This window comes from Zeus faber (assembly GCF_960531495.2).
Source record: "Zeus faber genome assembly, chromosome: 5".
In the NCBI taxonomy this organism is placed as follows: domain Eukaryota; kingdom Metazoa; phylum Chordata; class Actinopteri; order Zeiformes; family Zeidae; genus Zeus; species Zeus faber.
Window position 1 is genome coordinate 26,731,852 of NC_137192.1, and position 10,241 is coordinate 26,742,092.

Consider the following 10,241-nt stretch of genomic DNA (forward strand, 5'->3'; position numbering starts at 1 on the left):
GCGGACGACTCAGAAACGTGGTCGAGTGCGTCCTGGCGGAGGCAGCGTGGCCAGAAGGTCCGTCCGGCGACGAAGCCTCGAGCCCGACGCCTATTTGTCCTCTGAAGTGTCCCTCATTCAATATATTTCATATTATACGTACAGTATGAGATATCTACACGCAAGAGCCAATCGTTAATAAAGTGGACGTTATGAGCATCGATGAGAACATCTGGACCAGTCCGTGAAGCTCAGAAATCTGCATTGATTGACTGTGATTCTCCTTAAAGACGACATTTAAGAATGTCGCAACATTAAAATAAAACAATAAACAATATCTAGTCTCATATCACAATATCGATATTGTAACGATGTATCGGCCGGCCCTAACAGATACACTAGTTAACAACCAGCAAGACGTCATTCAGAAGATATTGGTAATGCAGAATGGTTGTTAGTTGGTTTTCCGATCAATTTTAGTCGATCAATAAGTTATTATTTTGTTGTTGTTGTTGTTGTTGACCGAAACGTGAATAAATATCCTAAAACTATAATAAATAAGCTATAATCATAAATATCCACTAAAACTGTTGAATCCTGAATCCTTCCCAGCGGTTTAGGAACAAAAAAATAAAATAAAAATAAAATAATTTTGATCCTATGTTATTTAAACAATTCCTCAAGCAATTCCTTTTCCCACGATCCCTCAACATAAAACACGAACGATCCCTGAACACAAAATCAATGCATTCAAATTGAGCAGGAACCCACGTGCGTCCGTAACCCGGTGCTTCCACAGCGAGCCGGAAAGTTTCTAGTTCGTGTTTGACGACCGACAATAGGTGTTATTTTGCGGTCGGGTAACCATGGCAACCAACCCTCGTGTCTGGCAGGAAAAAATGAGGAAGGGAAAAAATATGATAAATTTGAATTTGAATAAGTGAGTTTCAGACAAACCATCCACCTCTATACCTTGACAGGTGTTATTTGTCCTTCATTTTCTATTTACTGTTTTTCTTTCATATATACACTGTATATGTATACATATATACAGTATATATAGATATAATGTATACACAATATACAGTATATATAGATACAATACAAACACAATATACAGTATATATAGATGTAATATATACACAATATACAGTATTGTATATAGATATAACACCGACACAATATACAGTATATATTGATATAATATATACACAATATACAGTACACAGTACACAGCATATATATACAAGATATACTGAATATAGATTTATTTATATATATATTTATTTATTTATATATTGATTTTCCAAACCAACAGATTAAAGAAAATCGGAGCTGGAACCTGACAAAGACCACAACACCTCCTCCCATCTCGCCCTCTTTCTCTCCCGCTTTCTGTCTCTCACTCCCTCCTTTCTCTTTCTGTTTCTCCTTCTCTCCCTCCTTCGCTTTGTCTCTTTGTCTCGCTGCTCTCTTCCCTTCCATGTCTCCCTCTCCCATCTCTCTCCTCTCGCTCTCTCTCTCTCTCTCTCTCTCTCTCCCTTCATCTCTCTCTCTCTCTTCATCTCTCTCTCTCTCTCTCTCTCCCTTCATCTCTCTCTTCATCTCTCTCTCTCTCTTCATCGCTCTTTCTCTCTCCCCTCTTTCCCTCTTTGTGTCGTCTCCCCCCCCCCCCTCTCTCTCGTTCTCCTTCTGCCTCTTTCTTTGTCTCTTCCCTCATCCCCGCCCCAGTCTCTTTCTTTCTGGAGCACCACCTCCATCTCTCTGTCTCTCCTCACCTCTCTCGCCCTGCTCCATCTCTCTCCCTCTCCTTCTGTCTCCATCCACTCATCCTCCCATCCTCCAACACCCACTCATTCATTCATATGCCCATCCATCCATACACTTATCTATCATCCATCCCTCCACTTATCTGTCCATCCACCCATCTACTCATCTACATGTATCCATTAATTAATACACCCATCCATCCATCCATTCATCCATCCATCCATCCATCTACCAATTCATTCGTACGTCCATCCACTCATTCATCTATACATCCATCCACTCATCCATCAATACACCCATCCACTCATCCATCTATACGTCCATCCACTCATCCACCCATACATTCATCCACACTTTCATTCATCTGTACATCCATCCATCCACTCATCCATCTATATATCCATCCACTCATCCATCCATACATTCATCTACTCAGCCATACTTTAATCTATCTACGCATCCATCCACTCATCCATCCATTCATACATCCATCCACTCATCCATCTATACACCCATCCACTCATCCCTTCATACATTCATCCACTCATCCATCCTTCATCATCCACTCATCCATCCATTCATTCATCCACTCATGCAGTCATACATCCATCCACTCATCCATCTATACAGCACATACATCCACTTATCCATCCATACATTCATCCACTCATCCATACTTTCATCAATCTATACATCCATCCAATCATCCATACATACATTCATCCATCTACAGTATACGTGCATCCACTCATCCATACGTTCATCCATCTATACATCCATCCACTCATCCATCCATACATTCATCCACTCGTCTCCAGCCTGTGTGTGCTCAGTGCAGCCTGCGTACTTTCAGTGGTGGAATCAAACCCACGCCACCACGGAGCATCCGCTCCACCACGGAGCGTCCGCTCCACCACGGAGCGCCCGCTCCACCACGTGTTTCCCTTTTAAAGAGGGCACGGACGTCCCTCCGCGACAAATCAAATCCCACCGCTCATCAAATCAGCATCACGTCTCATCCACATCAGGATCCAGATCCTAAAATAAAATAAATCTCTCCAATCTCTGCCAGGAAAATGTTCTCGGACCACATGGAGCTGTTAACGCTGTCAGTGCATGTGAAGGTTGGTTCGACCCTGAACACACAATCTCCCCCTCGAAGCAGAACGTACAGCGCTGTAGCTGCCACTCACATGTTTCAATTCACACAATTCCATTCCAACCTGCAACATTTTTCCCCCGAAGATTTACTATTTTTGACCCATTGATTTATTTTTGTAAATCACTCGAGGCGGCGGTTGATCTTTTTCATTATTTCTACTAAATGTTCATCCATATCGACAGTTTACTGACCGCGCTGCTTGAGCGAATTCACCGCGGCTTTGAAAAATGTGGAGGAAAAAAATGCTTGGCGGTGGCGGTGGCGGACCCCGCCACCAACAATGGAAGCAGCCTATAGAGGTAGAGCAGCCATAGCACAAACACATGGAATAGCTGTTTCTCAAAAAGCGCCAGCTGAAACGAGTATCAAATATGGAAAAATTATTTCACCAAATAATCTCATGGATTACCTCTTTAAATAAAAGATTCTGGATCTGCAGTATGTTACCACGCTGGTTTCACGCTTTCTGCGTCTGACTACACCATAGCATGGTGTTTGAGGATGTTTGCAACATCAAAATAATAATAATAAATGCGTTGAGCTGCTTTTATGATGAACATTATGAATATCCATCCCGCACAGTGTCCTTTTCAATACGTTCTGCATGCAAACTTATCCAAAGGTTTTTATTTTATTTTGTATCTATTTGAACTGTGAGCTACCAGCTGCCCTCTAACATCATTACCATTCACGAATGTTCATGTTTAGATGTATTGCTTTGGACGATGCCGATGAACGACAGATGAAGCGATCTGGTCTGAGGGAAGAAGAGCTTCCAGTGGTTTCTATCGAGCTCGATGGACTTATCGCGAGGGTCAGGATTTCCACCCCAAACACTGTTCAAACCCCAACATGAGTAGAAGCAGCCCAATTTGAGGGATAATCGACAGTCTGGCAACCCTGCCTCGTGTAACCAGAGCAGAAAACAGCAATTTCTATTTCATACTAACTGTATGTGTGTATATATATATATATATATATATATATATATATATATAGGTTTATTGGATTGGATTGTAATTTAATTTTCCCTTAGATTATACATTACATCATATATATAATCTATCTTCCTTAGAAATATACGCAATATACAGTATATGGAATTAAAAAATGGTTTATGGCGTTTACATCATTACAGCTTCCCACAAGTGGAGGAGACTTCCACCACTGCCGCCAACAGACTGTGCTTTGTTCAAACGCAGCAAGGTCGGCTGCGATGATAAAAATATAAATATATATATTCACAGACACACACACACACGCACACACGCACACGCACTCTGCATATTAAAATATAGGCATGACATCAGGATATATTCTGTTGACAGAAGGGAGAAGTCTGGATGCTTAAATTTTACAGAGTTCAGAGCTAATTCGATTTGTTGATCCAAAGTCTTATTTCTCATTTATTTTTAACTTAAACTGCGCTGCTCAATTTATTCTATTCAATAAACCTGAGACCAATGCTTTAATCCGTGATTAATTCGGGCAGTAATTATTATCTTTGGTCACCAAATTACTAATTATATAGACAGAGCAGAAAAACTGGCTAAGGAACAATGATGAAAAACAGTTTAATCATTATTCATCTGTTTTGATTTTATTTTTTGATCTTCCAAAAAAAACCACCAGATTTCTTGCTGCGATCGTTGGACCGATTCGCAGTGGGTGGTGAAAAGTAGTCAAAGTGGAAAATAAATCCACCTCCAGTACTTTCTGAAAGCTTAACGTGTTTCCACTGCGCTCCCTGCACACGCGCCGCAAAAAAAACCTCCGTGTGATCCTCCAAGTTTGCACACCCACTCGCTGCCAAACAAAAACATTTCTTTGCCTCTTCTTTGCGTTTTGAGGGTAAATGTACGGCGGAGCAGGCTGGTTGCACATTAAAACCCTCCACCTCGGCACGAGCTTGTGGGGTTGGTGGGAATGGGCTTTGTTTGTGGCTGGTTGCCAAGTGACGTTTCCCAATTTGGTGACGTGTGGAGGTGGAGGGTGAAAGCATGTTGCGATAATGTGGACTTGGCCGGAGGCCGAATGAGATAAGTGAGATAATAAACTGAGTCAGGAGATAATTACTGTTTTCATTTCTTAGGTTTATTTTTCTTTTGTTTTTTGGGGTTTTTTTTTTGTCATATCTTTTGGCTCGTATTTAAAAATTGCAGTACCAATTTCTTTATTACCTTTAGGTTCATCTTTCTGGTTGATGGTGATTTATTTCATCAGCCATTGTATATGACCAATTTTCCCGTTTATTTTTTGGGTCATTCTATTTATTTATTGACATCTTGAATTGTTTTTCTTTTGAAAAACAATGCCGTATTTTGTATTGTGTCCAGTTAACGATTAGGTGTTATTGTATATTTTCACAATCGTATGGTGCTATTTGGTGTGAGCTACTGAGCTGTTGATGATGAAGTATCTATCTATCTGTCCGTCCATCTATCTATCTATCTGTCTGTCTCCTACACAGACTGTGCAGTTGCCACTGTATGTGGCAGCATTGTGCGCACCCTAAATCACAAATCAATAATAAAAACAATTAATTGTTATTGGTCACCAATTGGTGCGGAGTATTGATCCATGCGTAGCTGCAGTTCAATTCTCGGCTGTTATGTTTTATGCATTTCGTTCGGTTTCCACTGCAGTGTGATTTATTCTGTAGTTTTAAAAATGTTATCCCCCTAATAAACACAGTGGAATGTGGTTCCATCTTTCAACGCGACATGCGTTGTATGGGGAGGACTGTTTTCTTCACAACTAATGCATTATATTTAACTGTATAGATCCATGTTTTTCGATCTTGGAAACATTTTGTTAGAGTTAGGCTTCGCTTGTCTATTTTTTCCTCATCTAGAAAACTCTCTTTGTGAGCCTCTCACAGCTGATGATGTCATCCGAGAGGATGTGTCTGTGAGGAGCCGCAGCCGGCCAATCAGAGAGCACCAGTCCTGCTCCTCCACATTTCAACCTCGCCCGTCGCCAGAACTGAGCAGGTCCAGGCCGCAAGGAGGCGGCTCACTCAACCAAAGTATTAATAAACGTAGTTACTTTACAGTAAAGCACGGGGTGAGCTCGATGGGAGTACTCTGTGTGCAAGGAAAGGACAGGATTCCAGGACTGGTGCTGTTTGTTGATGAGGATTTTTAGAGCAAGAAGGAAAAACTACAATTCTGTTTCTCAAACGAATCTTTCAAATTCGTGTCATCGTCGTGAACGTGATTATTCAGGGGAATGATTCCATACATTCTTTTCACATCGCAGAGGGTTCATGTCTTGACGGGGATCCCTGCTGTTGTTTTTATCGTAATGTCGACCGCGTGAAAAGCCTCCTGATGTGACCGGGACCAAACGTTTGAAGCCGTTTAAAGCCGAAGGGTCGATGCGTTCAGGGCGAGAGGAATGCAGCTCACGGAGACACTGAAGGCAGCGCTGCCTCCGTGTGCCAGCACGGCGTAGCACGGCTACTACACAACACACTGCAACCACACAGCAAATACACACAAACACACTGCGACCGCACAGCAAATACACACAAACACACGCAACCGCACAGCAAATACACACAAACACACTGCAACCGCACAGCAAATACACACAAACACACGCAACCGCACAGCAAATACACACAAACACATGCAACCGCACAGCAAAAACACACAAACACACGCAACCACACAGCAAATACACACAAACACACGCAACCGCACAGCAAATACACACAAACACACTGCAACCGCACAGCAAATACACACAAACACACGCAACCGCACAGCAAATACACACAAACACATACAAACACACACAAAAACACTGCAAACACACACAAACACACTGCAAACATACACAAACGCACTGCAAACATACACAAACACACACAAACACACTGCAAACACACACAAACACACACAAACACACAGAAAAAACACACAACCAAACAGCAAATACACACAAACACACACAAACACGCTGCAAACACACAGCAACCACACAGCAAATACACACAAACACAATGCAAACACACAGCAAATACACACAAACACAATGCAAACACACAGCAAATACACACAAACACATTGCAAACACACAACAAATACACACAAACACAATGCAAACACACAGCAAATACAAAACAAACACAATGCAAACACACAGCAAATACAAAACAAACACATTGCAAACACACAACAAACACACAGAAAATACACACAAACACACTGCAAACACACAATAAATACACACAAACACACTGCAGACACACACAAACACACTGCAAACACACAAGAAATACACACAAACACACTGCAAACACACAACAAACACACTGCAAATACACACAAACACTGCAAATACACGCAAACACACTGCAAATACCCACAAACACACTGCAAATACACACAAACACACTGCAAACACACAGCAAATACACACAAACACACTGCAAATACACACAAACACACTGCAAATACACACAAACACACAGCAAATACACACAAACACACTGCAAATACACACAAACACACTGCAAATACACACAAACACACTGCAAATACCCACAAACACACTGCAAATACACACAAACACACTGCAAACACACAGCAAATACACACAAACACACTGCAAATACACGCAAGCACACTGCAAATACACACAAACACACTGCAAATACACGCAAACACACTGCAAACACACAACAAACACACTGCAAATACACACAAACACACTGCAAACACACAACAAACACACTGCAAATACACACAAACACACTGCAAACACACTGCAAATACATATAAACACACTGCACACACACCTGCAAACACACTGCAAACACACTGCAAACACACAACAAACACACTGCAAACACACAACAAACACACTGCAAACACACAACAAACTCACAACAAACACACTGCAAACACAACAAACACACAACAAACACACAATGAAAACACAACAAACACACAACAACATACAACAAACACACACAAAGACACAACAACACAAAACAACATACAACAAACACACATAAACACATAACAACATACAACAAACACACAGCAAATACATAAGAAACACAAGAAACACATACAAACACACAAGAAACACATACAAACACACAGCAAACACACAGCAAACACACAGCAAATACACAACAAACACACAACAAACACACATCAAACACATACAAACACACAACAAACACACCGCAAATTCACAACAAACACACAGCAAACACACAACAAATACACAACAAATACACAGCAGGCGTGTATTTATTACACACCGCCTCAGGGTGAATGGACAGAATGTTGATTTTCCTCTGGACCAACACAACTCCAAATGCACATTTCCAAAGGAGCCATCAGACCCGTTCAATCCAAACGAACGGACAAACAAACACTGCGACAATCAATCAACTACACAAACAAAGTCATAATAAATAGTCATACAAATAACCAGAAGCCTCTCATTGTTCCTCCGGGGGGGGGGGGGGGGGGGGGGAACCCAAAAAACTGGAATATTTGATTTACTCAGTTGCATAATTTCCCCTGGAGGTGCAGCGAGTGTTCATTCATAACAAAGAACTTCACACTTTTTCCTTTGTGCGGAGGCGGCCACCACGCACACACGCACGCACACGCACACACGCACACACACACACACACACACACACACACACACGACAACGCATCACACCCAGCGCATCATCTCGTATCATATTTAAAAATAAACGAGTAAAGGCTCCAGTGCCTCCTCTCTTCCCTCACATCTGCCCTCACCCAGCTCGCTGCCATCTCCATCAATTATGGAGGAACGCGCTGTTTGGAGCCGGAGAGGAACGCGCGTCCACGCAGGTGCGTGCGCGTGTGTCTGGATACGCTTTGTTCAGCACATAAACAAAGGTGTTTTTTCATTGTATATATCTATATAGTTGTTTTTTTAATTCAGCTTCTCTTTAATGCACCATATTGCCAAATGTCCGTTCAGAGGTTTGAATTCTTGCGCGCGCAAGCACACACACGCACGCGTGATTTCGGTACGGTAACAAGTGAGTTCCTGGAAACAGTCTCCTCGTCCCCTCCTCGTCCTCGTCCCCTCCTCGTCCCCTCCTCGTCCTCGTCCCCTCCTCGTCCCCTCCTCGTCCCCTCCTCCTCCTCGTCCTCTCCTCGTCTCACCCACGAACGCTCGTAATTCACATCACAGAGTTCGTATCGTCGCGCAGGAAGAGAAAACACTGAAAGCCGATGGGCCGAGGGTGGACCTTTCCTTCCCACAAACCCCGCGTTTATCTATTCTGGAAAATTAAGATAAAATGTATTTAAAAATAATAATGATAATTAAAATTTTAAAAAGCGCGCACGCAGGGAGCGCATTCCACGCAACAAGGAGCCATTGACAACAAATCCCCAGTCGCGCACGTTTAAATAAATGAAGGCGCAGACTGTGTGTGTACACCTTGTCATTTATTCATTCATCTCACCCCGCTGGTGAATTATTGATCTCTGCCCTTCTACTGTGGAGCCGGATAAATAACCAAATAACACCACGTTCGTGGTAATGAAAACACACACGCACGCACGCCCGCACGCACACATCCGCACTCATTCCCATTTCATCACACACACACACACACACACACACACACACACACACACACTCCAAGTGTGACTGGAAGTGCATGACTGGAAGGCGCGCAGAACGCACCGAGACGCGCGGCGCGTCTTTTTTGGATAAATGTGTGTGTGTGTGTGTGTGTGTGTGTGTGTGTGTGTGTGTGTGTGTGTGTGTGTGTGCGTGTGTGTGTATTGTGCCCGTGTCCGTGACTTTTTTTTTTTTTTTTTTTTTTTTTTTTTACCTCCACGATCAGGGTCCTCTCCTCCCCGCACACCGACACCACCCAGAACAGCAGGTGGAAGTAGCAGCCCAGTCCCGCTTTCCGTCGCCTCCTCACCGCGCCGCCGCCCGCCATGGCTGCGGTCTGGGCAGGCGCTCTGCTGCTCCTCCTCCGCCCCCTGCTCCGGCGCTTCCCAGGGTCCTGGTCCCGGTCCCCGGTCCCGGTCCCGTGTCTCGGTGCGCTGATTTACCGGGGGAAGCGGTCCGTCCTCAGCCGCTGCATCCTCTGCGTGGCGTGCCCGCTCTCTCCCCCTCCTCTCTCTCTCCCCCTCCTCTCTCTCTCTCTCTCTCTCTCTCTCTCTCTCTCTCTCTCTCTCTCTCTCTCTCTCTCAGTGTTGTTTTTCTCCACACTTGACTGGAGCCCGGTGCGCAGGCGCAGAGGAGCGGCTGGGTGCTGATGCTGAGCTCCCAGGTATCACTGAGCAGGAGGACTGACGGA

The 10,241-nt window shown here is 43.5% G+C and overlaps 1 protein-coding gene across 1 annotated transcript in view; it reads right to left on the reverse strand.

The window, feature by feature from the left end:
• The window catches only part of mmp24 (matrix metallopeptidase 24), a gene marked incomplete at its 3' end in the record, with an annotated part of 84,583 nt that extends 74,717 nt beyond the window's left edge, over positions 1-9,866 (reverse strand). Inside the window, exon 1 of the mRNA XM_080000525.1 lies at positions 9,765-9,866. The remainder of the gene's footprint in view (positions 1-9,764) is intronic.
• Positions 9,867-10,241: the final 375 nt, after the last annotated feature.